Genomic DNA, 21,091 nt, shown 5'->3' with positions numbered 1-21,091 from the left:
AGGAGCGACGTTGAGCATCTTTTCATGTGCATGTTGGCCATCCGGATATCTTCTTTAGAGAAGTGTCTATTCATGTTTTCTGCCCATTTCTTCACTGGGTTATTTGTTTTTCGGGTGTGGAGTTCTGTGAGTTCTTTATAGATTTTGGATATTTGTCTGATATGTCATTTGCAAATATCTTTTTTTTTTAATTTTTTTTTAACGTTTATTTATTTTTGAGACAGAGAGAGACAGAGCATGAACAGGGGAGGGGCAGAGAGAGAGGGAGACACAGAATCGGAAGCAGGCTCCAGGCTCTGAGCCATCAGCCCAGAGCCCGACGGGGGCTCGAACTCACAGACCGTGAGATCGTGACCTGAGCCGAAGTCGGACGCTTAACCGACTGAGCCACCCAGGAGCCCCTGCAAATATCTTTAATTGCATTTTGCTAATAATTAATGATGTTGAGCATCTTTTCTGCTGCATACTTGCCATGAGTATATCTTTTTTGATGAAATGTATGTTCAAATCTTTTGCTTATTTTTTTAAATTGGGTTGCTTTCTTATTGAGTTTTGAGAGCTCTTCATATAATCTGCAAATAAATATTCCGTGGAGTATGTGATTTGTAAATATTTTCCTTTAGTCTGGAGCTTATATTTTCATTTTCTTTACACTATCTTTCAAATAGAAGTTCTTAATTTAATGCAATCCAATTTGTCAATTTATTACTTTATGCATTGTGCTTTTGGTATTGCATCTGATAAATATCTATCTAACCTAAGAATACAAAGATTTTCTGCGATACATTCCTCTATTTTTATAATTTTATATTTTATCTTTAAATCTGTGATCCATTTTGAATTAATCTCTATATAATGTGTGAGGTGTGGTTTGAGGTGTTTGTTTGTTTTGCATAGGGTGTTAAGTTATTTCAGCACCATTTGTTAGAAAGGATTATGCTTTTTTTTTTCTCTCTCTCTCGTATGGTCTTGGTACCTCTGTCAAGATCAAACTAGTATGTTACTGTGGGTCCATTTCTGGGTTCTATTCCATTCATTTTATCTATGTATGTATCCTCCCACTAAAATCACAGTCTTAATTAGTGTAGTTTTATACAAAGTATTGAAATCAGATAAGGTGGATTCTTCAATTCTGTTCCTCTTTATCAAAAGTATTTTAGACATTCTGGCTGTTTTGACTTTCCATATAGTTTTAAAATCAGCTTATCATTATCTACAAAAACTATTGCTGGGGTTTTGACTAGGATGGGTCAATCTGAGAAGAGATGACTAACAATGTTGAGTGTTCAAATCCAGTGACACAGTACATTTTTCCAATTATTTAGGTATTCTTTGAGTTCTTCCACCTGTGTTTTATACAAATCCTGCAAATATTTTACCAGATTTATGCCTAAGTCAGTTTGCCTGCCTATCTTTTTACCTTTCTTCTTTCTTATCTTCCAATATTTTACATTTGAATTAAAGTCAGAGAGTTTCTTATGATAAAACTATCAGGAGGCTGATAGAGTCCATACTTCCAGACTGACTTAGTCTGAAAGAATGAAGCTGATTTTCAGAGAAAAACAAGAATGAAAGAGACAAGAAATACAGAACAGAGAGAGAGATTGAAAGAGTAAGTCTTGGAGGCACACAAACCTGTACTGTTTAGCTACAGTTTGATTTGGACTACTATAACTTATATAGAAAACAGCCATGGCCCAAATATTGGGCTCTTTACATTTTACTCTTTGTTGCTACATAAATGGCACTTGTTGCTGAACAATTTTATCACTTATTAGAATAATTAATGACCCCATGAAATTGCAAAGCAACAGTTTGTATGTGCTGTCTTTTTTGTTTTGCTTTTTGACTGTTTTTGGTTTTTTGTTTTTTGAATATGCTTTCTAAACAAGCAGCTGTCATTTATTTCCAAGTCAGAGTTAGGATACAATAAATACTATGAATCTTTCTGAGGCACTGAAGGTTAGGTAGTATCAAGTTACCAATTACCTCTGTGCTGGACCAATACCATCTACAAAAGAGAGTTCTGAATGGCGAATGCTGAAGAATCTAGTATGATTACTAAGTAAGTAAAGAAACTCCTCAACATTATTTATAGCCAGACATTTATAATTGTAAATATTATAAGCATTTTGTGATTATTTACTGCTCTCTAAATCACACCTTCTCCTTAACATCTAACCACACACTTGTTTCAAAGTTTAGTTGAGTCATAACCTGACTGGGACCTGAGTCCCAGGTTATGTTACACTACACACATCAACCTTACTTCAGATCCTAGATTTTTCTGTATCTTATATTGAAGGTGACCAGAAGTAGAAAAATTACTCAAGGAAGGCAAGTCTTACAAAATCCATTAGTTGAGTTCTGTTTATAATTTGTGTCATTAACAAGGAAGTTATTATTAAAAAACGCTGCTTAGGGGCGCCTGGGTGGCTCAGTCGGTTAAGCATCGGACTTCAGCTCAGGTCACAATCTCACGGTCCGTGAGTTCGAGCCCCGCGTCAGGCTCTGGGCTGATGGCTCGGAACCTGGACCCTGCTTCCGATTCTGTGTCTCCCTCTCTCTCTGCCCCTCCCCCGTTCATGCTCTGTCTCTCTCTGTCCCAAAAATAAACGTTAAAAAAAAAAAACAAAAAAAAAAAAACAAACCGCTGCTTATACTATGACTTTATCAATTTCCACAAAGCGTATTTTGGTTTCCAAATATCCAACAAAAGAGGATTATTTTTTAATGAAAAAATGTTATAATCATATAAATACTAGAGTCACTGCAAGTGATAAAACTGTAAATAAATTAGACATCATTATTCATATTATAATACACAACAAGAAAAACATACCATTGCACAAAAATTATTCTTGCCAATTAAAAAAATATATATCTAATCAGACTGAGGATATAAATACCAGTTTATAGAAAACACAGCAGGGAGAGGAGGATGCTAAATGACACTACAAAGATGATACCAGTCAAATCCAGTACATGGAAAATTGTATGGTCCAAAGATCAACTTAACTTTTCTACCAATAAATAGGATGCAAAAATAAAGAGACACAATGTCTAAAAGATTAAAACTGACTTAAGAAAGATACTAACCAAATTCAAAGTGTCAGTCTTTTTGGATCTTGATTTGAACAAGACAATCATAAAATTACATGTTTGAATCAATTGGGGAAATAACAAACATTGTCCATTAAATAACACAAGGAGATTATTGTTAATTTTGTTTGGTCTGATTATATCATTGGAGTTATATTTTCTAAAAGCCCTTACTATTAAAAATGTACATTCAAGTATTTACAGATAAGATATTATATTTAAAATGTGGTTCATAATACTCTAAAAATAAACAAACTAATAAAAAAACTTTTGGGAAGACAATAAATGAAGCAAGCATATACAAATGATGTTGCTAGTTGCCTATGCTAGGTATTGGGTACACATAGGCTTATACTATTTTCCCTCTGTTGTGTAATTTTGAAAATTTCTATAATAAAAAGCAAAGAAAAAGGAGTGTTTCAGTATAGTTATAACAGCATAGAAAAATGTTGGGATTACCCACGTAAGTAAATTAAGAACTAGATACCTCTGTCATTTATGGCTGTATTTGAGGAAAACATCAAGATTACCCAAGGAGTTGAATGATGTACACTTTGCATATAGATTTTAAAGGGAAAATAATGAAATGTATTTTTATTGACCCCTGGAGAAAAAAAAAGAAGATAGATAACCAAACAGCTTGTAAAGTATATATAAACCTATGTAAAATGTAATTTTATAAAACATTATACTTTATAAAATATGTATATTAATATGGGACTACATATACAAAATGTTAATGCTTATCCCTGATGGAATTGCTTTGTTTTTACCTTTTAGAACTTTTAATAATTAATTTATATAAATTATATAATTAGGACAAAAGTTTTAAGTTGTTTATCATTATGCTAGTTAATTATCCATTTTGACTGAAGTTGTTCTTTGGTAAAGCATGCAGTTCTTTGATTCATGGTCTTTAAAATGGCTTAGAAACGTTCTGACTGCTTTTCTCAAATTACTGGGGTAACATTCATAACTTTGTTCATAAAAATAAAATTTGTTCGAATTTATAATACTCTTTCTCCTTACATTGTGGCCTATGTTCATTTTGTTCCACCTTAATTCAGCTGAGGACAATTAAAAGCCTTCGATGTCTATGAATCCTGCAATTCGAATGTGACATTTTGAGTTTACATTGTGGTGGCTTTAAACTTGGGTTGGGAGTGCATTACTTGCATAAGCTTAAAGATCCTTGAATTGGGTAAATGTACAAGACAAAATGGACAAGAATGCATTTTTATTCCTTTTATTAGTTCTTCTGCATCAGAATATTGAATGAAATATTTTCAGTTGTCTCAGTTTTGGCTGAGGCCCATGAGTTTAAATCAAAGGGTATAAAGTGAACACACATTCTAGAAATTGCCAGGTCATTTGTGAGATTTTACTAACAGGGGACTGGAAAACTATACCTTGTTCCTCAGCACATGTAAAGGTATATAATGGGGTGGCTGGTAGAGGAAGATCAGAAAAGAGGATTTCTTTGCAGGAAGTTTCCTGATTGTTCTGCATTCCCTCCCTCTTCCCCTTACTACTTACAGACTGGAGGTGCTTTTCAAGAGAAGAGACCATTTTCTCCCATTGGCTGAATACTGGCTGAGATGCAGAAAACTTTGAGCCCCAATACAATGAACTTAAGAGCAAAACATGATAAAAGTCTGATCTGTGTCTGATGTAGTTGTGGGGGTAGGGGATGGTTTGGATTGGTTCTTGACCCTCAGCTATAAACATCTCCAAAGAATAACATAGCTGTAGTTCCTTGAAGGCAGACCAGGTGGAAAGCACTGTGGGAGATGCTGGTTAAAATACCCTTGCAGTAAGCAATGGTAGATATTTCCTGCAGACTGAAGTGGGAATACTGGGAAGGAAATTAACCCAAGGAACGCCTAGAGCTACCAGTAGTTAGAGGAGGCAAGGAAGACCAAGGATTTCTAGAAAAGATCAGAAACTAAGAGACAGGCATAGAATGATTTCTCTTCAGAGCTTACAGAAGAAACCAACTTTCTGCCATCTTGATTTCAGACAATAGCTATCCAAACTGAAATGCCATTTGTTATGGAATCTCTAGGAAATTAGTATAGCTAGAGCACATAAAATTTGATATCTAGACAAAAACTATTTTGAGTAAAGATCTTACAATAGTTTAAGCAGCCCTCAAGACTGGCCCCTGACTGTCTCTGACCTCATCTTCTGCTTTCCTCTTATTCACTCTATTATTTCAGCTTCACTGCCTCCTTCCTGCTCCATGAATTCACCAAAAACTCCCCATTCTCAGTCCTTTGCACTTAACAAAAGCACTAAATGCCCTTTTCTTCTCCATTCCATTTCCTCCACCATCTTGCATAAATTGCTTTCAAAACCACTTATCATTTTACAAAATATATGTTTGTCTATTTTTATCATAATCTGTCATTATCAAATAGAATATGTTTCTTGAAGGCAAAACAGTATTTTTATATTCTTGGGACTCAGTAAATAAAGATAGTATGAATGAAGTATTTGTCAGATATCTCTGAGAACAATTTTTTTAAATAAAAAATGTAATGAGATATGTCAATGCATTTAATGACCTAGACAAAATTGATTATTTTATGGAAAGTAAAAATTCTAAAATTAGACAATAAAGAAAAATAACTCAAATTTTTGGAAATACTACTAAATAAATAGAAATGGCAAACTCCTCACTTCAAAATTTTAAGAAAGACACTCTCTGTCTTATATATGATATCCAAAAAAGGGGAAAAAAAGGAAAGAAATAATAGATAAAATAGAGCTCATTCTATATATGATATGTAAAAATTATAAATGCATATAGGTATACTTAGTTTTAAATACATAAAGAAAATTTGAGAGATCCTCAATTGACTCTCACGTATTTGTCTTTTATTCTCTCACAGTCATTAAAGTTCAAGCCAACAAAAGTGAGAAAAAATTAGTATAGTGGGACAATACTGTCAATAGTTTGTTCTGGTAGGTATATATAATTATTATACCCAGTAGTTACAGAATACACCTTCTCTAGTAGCATATGCAGAACATTTAAGAACCTGACCACATATTAGATAATGAAACAAGTCTCAGCAAATTTAAAGGAAAAGATACTATAAATCATCTTCATGGACACACACAAAATTAAGTTAGAAATCATTCATAAAATAAGATAACTTAAAAAAAATTAATGTTTATTTACTTCTGAGAGAGAGAGACAGAGTGCGAGTGTGTGAGGGGCAGAGAGAGAGAGAGAGAGAGAATCTGAAACAGGCTCCAGGCTCTGAGCTGTCAGCACAGAGCCAGATGTGGGGCTTAAACTCATGAACCACGAAATCACGACCTGCAATGAAGTCAGATGCTCAACCTACTGAGTCACGCAGGTGCCCCCAACAAAGATAACTTTTGAAGAGCCAATATAGTTGTAATAAGAAATCACATTTTAAAAAAAATATACTCTGGAGAAACAGAATTGTAGACCTTAGTGAGGAAGGTTTGGTGCTTTGTTGGTAACTCTGAGGAGACTATATGTGGCAGGAATCAGGACTTTGACTGGAGTCCTGCCATAGGTCACTTTTCTTATTAAATGTGGGCTTTCTGGTTACTTCATATTGCTGACCTGGTTGCCACCTCCTCCTTCTCTTCCCTTTCCTCCTGAGCTGGCCTGATACACCTCTCAATGCCATTTCTTCTTTGGCATTGTATGTGGAACAAGTGGTCTTTGGGAAAATATCATGAAGAGAGATTGAGGCACAGTCTTAACTATTGACCTGAATGCACAACTAGAGGGTTGTCTTTCTCCACTGCAACCCATAGAAAATCCTGTAAAAGCAACTGAGAATGCATCATATAATTTTGTGTTTTGTGATGTCCAGGTATATAAACCAATAAATTTCCTTATCATTGAGCCAATTCTCAAACTTGAGATAATACTGAAACTTCCTGTATTGTTCTCACCTCTAGTACTTTTTCATGTCTCTGCAAATTGATACACACACACACACACACACACACACACAAAACCCTACCTTTCTAAGACATTTATGTTATACCGCAAACATCATGGACAACTATTAGGCATGTTTACCATAAGTCTTGTAACAGGACTCTAAAAGACTTAATAATTTTGGAAATGTTTCAGTAACTATCTTAGAGATATCTTAGTAATCTGATTGTTTTTCTAATTTTTGTAATTATCTTCAAGGTCCTGTTGCAGTTATTCTTATAAGTATCTATATAAAATGGACATAAGTACTATAAGTCATTATGTATTCAATTGGAGTGTTATTAAATTATTTTGTCAAGCTCCAACAGAAGAAATGAACATGAGATTTTAAAAATTTTAGCTATGCTCAGTTAAACCAATGTAGAAACTTATAAGATGGTCAACGAGTTATGCAGCTAGAGTAGATTTCAGCAAAGCTCTGAAAACTCAGGGCCAGTCCTTGCATATGGCTTACTCCTATAAAGACACAATTACCAAGCTAATGTCTCTGGTATTTATAGAACATCAAAACCTCAAAGTTAAAAGAACAGTATTCTCCCATTTTCTAGTAAATGCAGTCTTCATACAATTCAATTACAAAGCTTTGTTATCGAAGCAAGTTTGAGAAAACTCTCATAAATAATTCTTTAAATAAGACAAATAATATATGTAAACTTGGTCAAGGAAGCCAGTCCATCAAGAACTATAACCTGTAAAATATTTTCTATATTCTAAATTCATAATGTATCTACACCATACAAGAAAAGTACTAAAAGGGGAAATTAAAATCCCATCTCACAGATTAACTATATTGCAACAATCCTTACAAATACATTAGCAAAATATATCCAATATTATATACAACTAAATTTATATATGTTAAGAATTATCTGTAGTTGGTCACATAGGCAAATAAGTATGTTAAGGCAACTATATATCATGACTACCATGTAAATGTTAGTTTGCTCCACACAATGGAGCAAAAGGACTGGTTTGTTTTTGTGAGCTGTAAGGTTTCCTACCTTATGAAAAGCCACTGAGCCTTTGTCCTGCATCCTAAATTGTGACACAACCCACTGCAATCTTAGAATCATGGGCCCCTCACATCATGTTGTGGGGACTTGGAAGCAAGGGAAACAGCACAATTATGCTTATATCCATACTGCTTCCTCTGCCTAGAGAAATGAAGTCCTTTTTTGTTGACTCAAGAATATCCTGTCATCTACCATCATCCTGAATCAGTAACAGGGAAGTGGAATAAAAGCTGATATTCTCTGAATAATCTTTAGAATATAATTACATAAATACCATATTATGTAATGAACTACATACAAATGTGTATGTGTATATATAATCATGTCAATAATTATTAAAAACTATTTAATAGTATTCAATAGTTATACATGACTTAATATTTTAGCAAGAAAGGAACTTCCTCAACATGATAAATCCTATCTACAACATCTATATATTATGCACCATTTGTAACTATGCATAAGAAGACTCCTGATTGAAATCAGAAACAAGTCAAGTATGCCTGCTACCAGTATTTCTACTTACATTAAAGTGGAGATCTTAGTATATTTGGATATATAAAAATAAAATTCCATCTTTAACTCATGCTACATACAAAAATGTATCTTAGAAGTATATTATTTATATCAATTCCAGGATTTGTAGACCTAAATATGACAAGTAAAACTAAAAATATTTGGAAGAAGAAGACTACATGATATAAAGATTTCTTAAAGCCTGGAAAATCATTATAAAACTTCAAGAAGAAACTTCCAGTTTCCAGTTCCCCCTGTTAGGAGCTTAGAAGCCCCCCCTATGTTATAACAACAAATAAAAAGCTGAATAGACTGAAAAAGCAACAACTCTTCTTGGATTCCTAAGACACGGGGTAGACCCTAAGACACGGGGCAGAAGACACGGGGTAAACAACTGTCCCTAAGTTTGGAGGGTCAGACAGACAAAATCAACACAGAGAGTCATGGCTTACCTGAACAGAGAGACTCGCCAGTAGAAATCACCATAGGAACTGGTGCAGAGTAAGAAAACCTGAACTATAACTGACAAACTGCTGGAGGTTCAGTGTGGACAACTCTTAGAGTTAAAAACTCCAGGGGGACTAAGTCATATGGAATCCCTTACAGTTTAGGAGATTTACCCCCAGGAGATCCACCAGATTTTCACAGTAAATATCAGAAAAGAATCGAAGCTGACTTCTTTGGTAGGGAAAGGGGAAAAGGAACCATTTTGAAACACAGCAGAACATTCTATCCTTAACAAGGCTTGCCCTCAGGAGAAACAAGTTAACTAGAACCTAACAGGCTGGGATATTATCAGAGCCTAACTGACCTGGAGAAAGGAAATACCCAACTCAAGCTGTAATCATCCTGTCCCACTTAAAAGAAGAGAGAAAACAACAACAACAACAAACCTGAGAAACATTTGTGAAGTTCACAGTCCAAAGGCATAGGATCACAAAAAACTGAGACTTAACCCTAGGGCTATAGAAGGCTTTCCTTCTCCCCCACACTGCACTACCACATTACTAAAGGCCTTTTTACAGCAGTTGCTTTCCCTAGTACATCATGACCTGCTATCAAGAAAAAAATTGCAAAGCCTACCAAAAGAAAAAATAATCATAATAAAATGAAGAGACAAAGCAATCATTAGAATCACAAATAGGAGTAAGTTGGAATTATCAAACTGGGAATTTAAAACAACAATGATTAGGGGCACCTGGGTGGCTCAGATGGTTAAGCATTTCACTTAGGCTCAGGTCATGATCTCACAGTTTGTGGTTTCCAGACTGCATCATACTCTGTGCTGACAGGTCAGAGCCGGGAGCCCACGTAAGATTCTGTGTCTCCCTCTCTCTGCCCCTCCTCTGCTCGCACCTTGTGTCTCTGTCTCTCTCAAAAATAAATAAGCTTAAAAAATTTTTAAAACAACAATGATTAATATGCAAAAAGCTCTAATGGATAAGTAGGACACAAGAAAAGATGAGTAATATATGCAGAGAGATAGAAGCTCTAAGAAAAAAAGGCTAGAAATAAAAAATGTAATAAAAAATTGAAAAATGCTTCTGATGGGCTTAGTAGGCTGGACACAGATGAGGAAAGAATCTATGAGCTATAGGATATATCAATAAAATACTCAAAAACTGAAAAGCAAAGAGGACAAAGATGAAAACAAGCCAGAACAGATTGTATAAAGACTGTGGGACAACTACAAAAAATGTAACAAGTATAATGGGAACACCAGAAGACAAACGAAGAGAAAAAGGGGCAAAGAAATACTGAAACGATGACTGAGAATCCCCCAAATTAATTTTGGACACCAAAATACAGATCCAGAAAATCTAAAGAACACCCAACAGGATAAATGCAAAAGACAAAACTGATACAAAAACAACTAAAAACAAACAAAAAATCTCTACACCTAGGCATATTATCTTTAAACTACAGAAAATCAAACCTAAAGAAAAAAAAATTCTGAAAGAGCCAGCGTGAAAAAACACCTTAATTACAGAGGAACAAAGAATAATATCTGACTTCCTCTCAGAAACTATATAAGCAAAAGTAGGCCAGGATGAACTTATTAAAATTTTGAGAGAAAAATAATACCAACCTAGAAGTCTTTACATTTCAAAATTTTTGTTCAAAAGGAGAAATAAAGTCTTTTTCACATAAACAAAAATTAAGGAAATTTGTTGTAAGTAGATATGCCTTGCAAGATATGTAAAAATAAGTTGTTTAAACTAAAGGAAATTAATGTAGATAGATGATAGATGATAGATTACTATGTATGGTTATATATAAGTGAAATGAATGACAGCCATGATACAAGGGACAGAAGGGAGTAACTAGCATTATTTTGTTATTATGAGGTACTCATACTACCTGTAAAGTAGTATAATGTTATTTGAAAGTAGACTTGGGTTAGTTGTAAATGTTTATTGCAAACTATAGTGGTGCCACTGAAAACGTTTTTTAAAAATGTGTAACTGATATGCTAAGAAAGGAGAGAAAATAGAATCATAGAAAATGCTCAAGTAAAACTACAAAAGGCAGAAAAAAGTGAAAGACAAAAATAGGAATAAAGAACAAGAACAACAAGTAGAAAATAGTAATGGGTATGGTAGATACTAATCTAAATATGTAAATTATCATTTTGAGTATCAGTGGTATAAATGTCCCAATTAAAACAGAGATTGTCAGAGTGGATCAAAATATATGACCTAATTATATGTTGTCTACAAGAAACCCATTTTAAATATAAAGACACACAGATTAAAAGTGAGTGGATAAAGAAAAATATACCATTCTCAAACTAATCAAAAGAAAGCAGGAGTGGATTCAGACAAAGCAAACCAAAAATAAAGACAGTTCTTTTTATGGCTAGATAATATTCCAGTGTGTGTGTGTGTGTGTGTGTGTGTGTGACATCTCTTTTATCAATTAACCACATCTTCTTTATCCATTCATCAATTGATGGACACTTGGGCTGTTTCCATAATTTAGCTATTGTAGATAATGCTACTATAAACATAGGGGTGCATGTATACCTTTGAATTAGTATTTTTGTATTTTGGGGGTAAATACCAAGTAGTGCAATCCTGGATAGTAGCTTAGACCTATTTTTACTTTTTTTGAGGAAACTGCATAATGTTTTCCACAGTGGCTGCACAGTTCACATTCCTAACAACAGTGCAAGAGGGTTCCCTTTTTCCCATATCCTCACCAACACCTGCTGTTTCCTGTGTTGTTGATTTTAGCCATTCTGACAGGTGTCAGGTGATATCTCATTGTAGTTTTGACTTGTATCTCCATGATGATCAGTAGTGTTGATGATCTGTCCATGGTTCTGTTGGCCATTTGTATGTCTTCTTTGGAAAAATGTCTATTCATATCTTCTGCCCATTTTGAATTGGAGTATTCATTTTTGGGTATTGAGTTTGATAAGTTCTTTATATATTTTGTATACTAAACTTTATCAGATGTAATTTGCAACTACCACCTCCCATTCTATAGGTTGCCTTCTAGTTTTGTTGATTGTTTCCGTCACTGTGCAGAAGATTTTTATCTTGATGAATTCCCAATAGTTTATTTTTGCTTTTGTTTCTCTTGCCTCTAGAGATGTATCTAGAAAGAGGTTGATGTGGCTGATGTCAAAGAGATTGCTTCCTGTGTTCTCTAGGATTTTTATGGTTTCAAGTCTCACATTTAGATCCTCAATCCATTTTAAATTTACTTTTGTGTATGGTGGAAGAAAAATGGTCCAGTTTCATTCTTTTGCATGTTGTTGTCCAGTTTTCCCAATATCATATTTTGAAGAGACTGCCTTTTATCCATTGGATATTCCTTCCTGCTTTGTCAAAGTTTAATTCGTACCATTTCCAATGAAATGGACTGACTTAGACAGCATTATACTAAGCGAAATAAGTCAGTTAGAGAAAGACAAATACCATATGATTTCACTCATATGTGGAATTTAGGAAAAAAACAAATGAGCAAAGGGTTAAAAAAATAACAAAAAAAGAGAGAGATTGAGAGGGAGGCAAACCAAGAAACAGACTCTGAACTATAGAGAACTGATGGTTATGCGGTGGGGGTGAGGCTGGGATGAATAGATAAATGGGGATTAAGGAATGTACTTGTTATGATGAGCACTGGGTGTTGTATGGAAGTGTTGAATCACTATATTGTACACCTGAAACTAATATTATTACACTGTATGTTAACTAAATGGAATTTATATAAAATCTTTAAAACAAGGAACGTTATTAGAGATAAAGAAGGGCATTACATAACGATAAAGGAGTTAATTCTCCAAGAAGACATAGCAATTCTTAATGCATATATACCTATCAACATAGTGTCAAATTACATGAGGCAAAAACTGATAGAACTACACAAAGAAATAGATGAATCCACTATGATAGTTGGAGATTTCAACACCCCTCTCTCAGAAATGGACAGATCCTGCAGGCAAAAACATCGCTGAACTCAGTAATACCATCAATCAACTGGATATAATGGACATCTTTAGACTACTTCATCCAACAACAGCAGAATACACATTTTTCTCAAGCTCACATGCAACATTTACCAAGTTCGACCATAATCTGGGAGATAAAACACACCTTAACAAATTAAAAGAAAAAAAAAGAAATCATATGTCTACTCTTAGACTATAGTAGAACTAAACTAGAAATCAATGACAGAAAGATAACTGGAAATTCCCAAAATACTTGGAGATTAAATAACATACTTCTAAATAACACATGAGTCAAAGAAATAAGTCAAAAGAAAATTTGAAATGTTTAACTAAATGAAAAGGTAAACATAACTTAATCAAAATGTGTGGGATGTGGAGAAAGCAGTGCTTACAAGGAAATGTATGACATTGAGTGCATATATTAGAAAAGAAGAAAAATGTCATCAATAATGTAAGCTTCCATTTTAGGAAACTACAAAAAGAAGAGAAAATTAAATCTTAAGTATGAAGAAGAAAAGAAATAAGAATTAAAACAGAAATCAATGTAATTCAAAATAAGAACTCAATAGAGAAAATCAATGACACCAAAGCTGTTTTTTTGAAAAAAAAATCTATAAAATCAATAAACTGTTAGACAGGCTAACTAAGACAAAAAGAGAGAGGGAACAAATTACCAATGTCAGAAATGCAAAAGGGGTTACCATGACAAGTGCTTGTTAATTATATTTAATAAGCTGGAAAAATGTAAAAATCTTAAAGTTTAATACCAATGAGTTTGATTGCATGAAAATAAAGTAAATTTTATTAAAATAAAATTGAAGAACTAGTAAACCTCTGGGTAGGTATATTTTTTCTCCTTTAAATTCTTGAACAAATGTATGATTATTTAAAGGAAAGAAAAATTAAAATATCATCTGAAGTGTTTCAACATATATAGGTATGTATCTATGAAAAGACAAAAGAAAATGAAGGCAAAAAAAGGACATAATGGTGGTAAGTTTCCTTAAGGAGGTAAACTATTATTTCTAATTAATTTCACAATCTAATTAATAAATAACAAATATATAAAAATTTTACTTAATAATATATACTGTAATCACTGAAACAAAATACATGAACACCACCTGCACACATAGAAAACCTAGAATATAGTGATGTCATGAGGGTAAAAGGGAAGAAATGGAAAAACATATAGCAACAAACACTAATCACAAGAAAGCTATACTGACTAAAATGTATGTATATAAATGCTGACTAAAGTTTGAGAAGCACTGATCTAGGCAAACAGAGAAGTAAAACGTTTAAGGCATCGTTATCACTTACTTAAATTACTGTCAAAATAGCCAGTTACATCCATCCTTGCCCTGTTACAATCAATACTATAAAGAACAGGTAGAATATTGTTTTTTAAAAATTATATTAGATAGTTACACATCTGCACAAAACCCTTTATGACTCTGTATTGCCACTGCAATACAAATTCAATGTCTTTTACACTTGCAGAACTTTTTTTCAGTCTATAGAGCTGCTTGCCTCATCTTGAACCATTCTTGCTTCTTTGAGGCTCCAACATTCTGGGTTTGTTTGGTTCCTTCCAGTACGGACCTCTAGAATTTCATTGTTTTCATCCACCAATATTAAGACATAGTTGTCTCTGAACAGCTGCCATCCCACTTCATTCCTGTTTTGCCTTGCTAACTCCAACTTCCACTTCAATTTCACCTTAAAATTAACTACCTTAGGGAGACCTATGCTGGTCTTTAAAACTCTATAATTGTACTCTCTGGTAGGTAATTACCACGCACAGCCAATACTTGAGTGCCTAACTCCTTGAGGGAAGAGAATATAAATTATATGGAATTCTTCTGCATGAGAGATCTCTGTATTCTCCCTCATTAATGAATAAATCAATAAGTATATTATTGTATTTGTTTCTGTGTGGACTGAAGTAAATGTGGACATCCATTTTATACTTTGATGATAACAATGGTACTTTGTTGTGCCATTCATATTGTTCTAGCTTTGGCCATTTGGCGCTCTTTCATTTGGCTTCTGTGTTCCTTTAACATAAGCCCATCATTGTGTGTGTGTGCGCATGTGTGTGCGCATGTGCGTGCAGGCATGCACAACTGCAAGTATAACAGAGGGAGGGAGCTGGGAACTTCCTTAATTTTTAGATTTGGGAACATACTATAACATACACTGAGGTCATCTTGTATATACTCTGCCCCGGTCCTAAAATCAGCCATTTGTCCAAGGATCCCTTGTTCTCCTGAAGAATAGTATTAGTAACCAAAATCTGGGTGCTAGGTGTACTTGCTGCTACTGGATATCATTGCTTCTAGACCCTCAGCAAGGAAATATATATGCACATACTAACCTATGTATATTTGTATATCTATACATATTTCTACATGCCATCATCCATATCTGCATTAAGGTAAAAATGAATTCATGCTGATATCTCCAATATCAGCCCATTATACATGGATCATTTGAACCTCCTCCCTTGCTTATATGCAACTCCCCACTCCAACAGGTGATAAACTTGGTTTCATTTACTTAATTGTTCAATTCCTATATACATGTATAGTGTTTTCACAATTGTTAATCTTTACTCATATGGGAATCAACTTTGTTACTTATAGTACAGTGCTTATGTACAGTTTCTTCTGCATTTATTCTTAAAGACTCCACCTATTTCCAGAGTTACTATTTCCAGAGTTGGCACATTTCATCCCACTCCCTCTTACTTTTAAAACAGGAGTTATTTGGGACACACCTGGGTGGTTCAGTTGGTCAAGGATCTGACTCTTGATTTCAGCTCAGGTCATGATCTCATGGTCCATGAGTTTGAGCTTCACATCAGGCTCTACACTGACAGCGTGGAGTCTCCCTCCCTCTCTGCCCCTCCCCTGCTCAACTCTCTCTCTCTCAAAAATAAAATAAAGAAACATTAAAAAAATGGGTTATTTGCTTAACAAAGGATGATGCCTCAAATTTATTCTTAATTATCTCTATCCAAACTTAAATAAGGATTTGTAATGGAATTGTGAATATATTCAAAGTATTAATACTATTTGGTTTTTATACAAGTTTTACTTTTGGCTAGGAACTTGAGGCTGGATAGACTGGCTTCCCAAAAATCACAATTGGAATTAAAAGGCCTTTTTAAATTCAAAGATATATACACAGATCACTTAAACATCCCCAAATGGATTCATACCAAAAATATTGTAACCCACTATTTTGAAAACAGTAGGCACTTTGTAAGCAATTTATAAAAAAGTCAAATGGCATTTACTTTTTTGCTGAAACTACCTGAGAACATATAGCCAATGAAATAATTCTTTAATATAATTGCAAAAGTGGGGATAACTAATATTTCCTTACTTTCAGATATAGCAAACAACTTGTAAAGAAAAAATAAACAAATTCCCTACTTGATTAAAAGGTTTTGTTTATAACATAAATAAACAATATGTATACAAGTGTTCTATATTACCTTTTTGTTTTTATTGTACTATTTTATTTTATTTCATTTATTTTAACATGATGCAGAGATTTATGTTGGAGAAAGATAGATGTGCTAACATATAACTCTATCTCACTTTTCCACCTTCATGTTTACCCTACATAATTACACAAATATTTGTATAAAAAGAAATAACAAGCAGAGCATTTCATATTAACATTAAAAGAGGTAGAATATTTTGGGGGGATAAAGTGATCAAATTTATCCCCAAATGACACTTTATATAATTTAAAATCAGCTTCCAAATCTCGTCAAGCATCTACATATAAAAAACAGGGGTAATACTCCTGACTATATGGACATTTTATGAGGATTAGTAAATAATGCCTGCAAAGTTTTTTCCATTGTCTAGATTTCAGCATTAATCACATACAAAATATCATTATTGAAAGCTATACAGAGACTCTTCAGATAGGGCAGAGATAGATTTTTTTAAAAGACAATGTTATATTATGTTCTGGATTATTACTTAATCCTGCCTATCTCTACTAAATATAATTTTGAGAGGCTGGATGCTGTAACTACTTACTAATTTGACTTCTGGACACCATATACTAAATGTGCTGTAATAATAGGCATTAAACTAGAGGCACATAACAGAAAAACTTACAAAGATTTGATAATATCTTTGAATTGGTAATTCCATGTTTAAGCAGACCTTGCTAATGTTTTCTTAAAAGAAAATCCTATAGAGCATATTCTTTCTCCCATACAAATTGTATACTTTATTATGCAGACAGCTCAAAAACAAAACAAAACAAAACATTTGACTTCATAGTTCAACATCTTCATTAGGTTATGGTTAACTGCAATTTTTGTCTTTATGTCCCAGCAGTGGCCTCCTGTTCTAAGCCGAGTCAATAGTAGATGCGTAATAATTTTTAAAATCTATACATGTGTAAGAAAGAAATCTTAAATACTGGTACAAAATTCTGCAGACATGTGATGAGGAAGCATATCTATTTGCTCAATCTTTAAATGGCTACTGTGTGTTAGCTATGAAAGATAAGATCATTAAAACAGTAATTAGAAGCTGCTAGGCATACGCATATCATCTGTTTAAGTCAGGAACAGTATCACATGCTGTGTAGAGCAGTACATAGGTATAATTTGTTTAGCCTTTCCCTCAAACAGCCCACTGGCACCTACCACATGCAGGTTTTAGTTTAGATGCACTAATTGTCTGATCCATTATATTGAAATTCATAGTCTTATTTGAAGAACTGATGAGAAATCATTATTTAAGGGATATCAAAGTGATGGTAATTGTGTAAAATAATCATTAGAGTCCATGTTTTGACAAGCATATCCTTTTCATCATTATTAACATCTATTTACTTCCTTGGGTTTATTTTTCTTTGTCAGTAGATATGTTAATTTTACTCAAGGAGGAAACTAAATCCTATGTCCAAGGTTTTTCCAAAATTCAAATTCAGTACTATTGATGTGTCTTTGTAGCTTTACTGTGATATTTTTAAAGAATGTGAGCAGAATATTAAAATAGGCCTTTAATGTCTGTGGCTTTTAATTTTAAATTGGGATCTGGTGTCCTATTTTTAAAAGTTTGGTGGTGTGATGGTATTCTACACAGGAAATGGATTAAGTGGCAAAATAATTTCTGAAATATCATATTAGAAACAGTAACAATAAGATATATGAGGAAAGTAGCATGGTCAAAATCATCAAACTCAAGAACCCACATGAAATTGTGTGGGTATACTGCAAAAGAAATGAATACCTTCATTGTAATTTTCACCACCAGAGTTAAATATTTATTAAGAGCCTACATTTGTATAGAAATAACAAGAAAGTCCAGGAATATTCATATTTTGATATGGTAAATCAATTATTTTGACCATATCATATTCTAATAGTTTCTAAAATTGATCATAGCCAAAATGATCAATTATAAAAATGATTTAAAAATACCCATTTTATGAGACCCACTTTCCTGTATCACTTACACAAACCTAGATACAAAGCCAAGACATAGCCAAAATTGTATATACTTAAAAATAAGTAACATAGAAGTGAGAAAATACATTATGAAGTGATAGAGTTCTTTTTCCCCCCATGTTTATTTATTTATTTTGAGAAAGAGAGACAGCAAGCACAAGCAGTGGAGGGGCCGAGGGAGAGGAGAGGGAGAGAGAGAATCCCAAGTAGGCTCTATGCTAGAGCTCAACACAGGGCTCAGTCTCACAAACTGTGAGATCATTACCTGAGCAGAAATCAAGAGTCAGATGCTTAACCAACGGCATCACCCAGGCATCCCAAAGTGATAGAACTCCTAAGATAATAATCAAGGAGATAAAAATAATAATCTAAAAGCTGAAATGATCAATTCCACATTCCTATCCAATATTGTATATTCACTAGAGTAAAAGCATGAAGGTACTGTGAGCAGAAGACCATGAGGAAGATGGAGGGATTTTTTAAAATGAGGCTAATGATAACATGTTCAAGTGACCTTTCTTCAATAAATTATTCTCACCATTCCATCCTTGAAAACTAGTATAATTTTGGCCTGAACCTTGGCATGCAGTTTATATTTCCATAAATGCTCAGATTCATATGCTGGAGCTGAATGAATAGTATATACAGAGGAACTCACTTAGTGACGTACAGAGATTTCAGGCCAGATTTCTTTCAGACTGAGGAATTAATCTTAATTCCTTGGTATCTACTTACCTCCAAAGAAATTAGATTCTACGAAATTCAAGTGATCTGGAGTCAGAGGACAAAGAGACTAGATACACTTTAATGATAATAGAGATAATTTACATACTCTCTCTAAAATTCAGTTTCCCTATTTGCAGAATGAGGGCAGGAAGAGTAATTTTCTCATCAAGTTGAGGTGGGGCTCAAATTTTAAAAATTAGTATGTGAAAATGTTTGATAAACTATTAAGTGAAATATAGCTGATATTTCCTTTTTGCATTTAATAACATGAACTGAAAACTTTCAGTTTTGGACAACAAAACTGATTGCCATTTTAAAAAGGCCTAAGTTACTAAGGACTCCTCTAAATGAATTTGGTGTGGGTGTGGTGGTAGGGGGAGAACACTGAATACATTTCCACATGGGTTTTTTTCCCAATGTTTTTATTTATTCTTAACAGACACGGAGAGACAGAGCACAAGTGAGAGAGGAGTGGAAAGTAAGGGAGACACAGAGTCTGAAGCAGGCTCCAGGCTCTGAGGTGTCAGCACAGAGCCGGACATGGGGCTCGAACTCACAAACCATAAGATTGACCTCAGCCAAAGGTGGACGCTTAACTGACTGAGCCACCCACGTGCCCCGATTTCCGTATTGTTGTTATTAAAGAAAGAAAGGGTTAAGGCCATCTCTCCCCGAGTTCTCCAGTTCTTCCTGAAGATATTACATATTGACAAAAATTTAGAGCTCTCAAGGATACACCAAAATAAATGCTCTCAATATAGTAGATTCTAACTTTGGTTTTCAGTTTCTACCTTCCCCACGCAGGAGTGCTTTATGGGGAGTCCACATTTAGTTAGTGGCATGTTTTCCATGCACTGGCTCTCTCCATTAATAATTCCTCTGCTCCAGCTAAATCAATGTCCTTGCATGAGGCCAGTACATAAAGGAATACTTTTTTATAAATACCAATCATGTATTGATAATTTAAATGTATATATCTTTCTTTGGCCACATTTGCTAAGAGCTGATGTTATTATTAGAAAAATAGGTTAACTTTTTTCCTCTTAATGAAATTCAGAAGTTGAGTCTTTTTCTCTTAACCCCATATCAATACTGATAATAATAATAATAAAGATGTCCCAATAATCTGCCAAAAAGAGTCCTCAGCCAGCAAGTAATAACTTAATTTCTGTATAGCTCAGGGGGGGTTGCAAAGGGAGTATGAGAAGTTCATTATTATCCAGCAGAAAAAAAGGGAGCATGCTAAGAAGAAAGCAGCATCTTTCCTACTGGGATTTCTCTTGGACTACATGATTTGCATGAAGGGCGCCACATCAAACACAGTGGGTGCCCTTTTTCAAATATTAATGTGAAGCTTGTTTTAAGTTCTCTCTTGACTTTGTGCCACCTTGTATCAAAGGAACTTAAAAGTAGGACTTGAGGGTGGGGGAGACTTTTCCAACTGTTTTAACACTTAGTGGAATTCTTTCTGCATTTGATCAGCGTACCTCAAATTCGTAATAATTTGACATATATGCACATTTTTCTAGGATGCCTATTTTCATGATCATTCTTTTTATGTTTTGTGTCTGTGTGGATTGTTTAAATATTCTAAACCGAAAGGATTTAAGAGATTGATAAGTAAATGGCACACGGAAGCAATAAACACAGACATTGATAGTTACTTGAATTTATTATGGAGGGAGGATTGCTAGTTGCTGTTATTTTAAATGAGAATTTTCAGCTATTTAAATAGAAGCTTTTAATCTCCTTCCTCTGGCATGATTAAAACAAATCAAATTTGGGGTCTAGTA

The sequence above is a fragment of the Panthera uncia genome (assembly GCF_023721935.1).
Source record: "Panthera uncia isolate 11264 chromosome B2 unlocalized genomic scaffold, Puncia_PCG_1.0 HiC_scaffold_24, whole genome shotgun sequence".
NCBI lineage: Eukaryota > Metazoa > Chordata > Mammalia > Carnivora > Felidae > Panthera > Panthera uncia.
The sequence above is the reverse complement of the archived record's forward strand: the minus strand, read 5'-3'. Positions refer to the sequence as shown.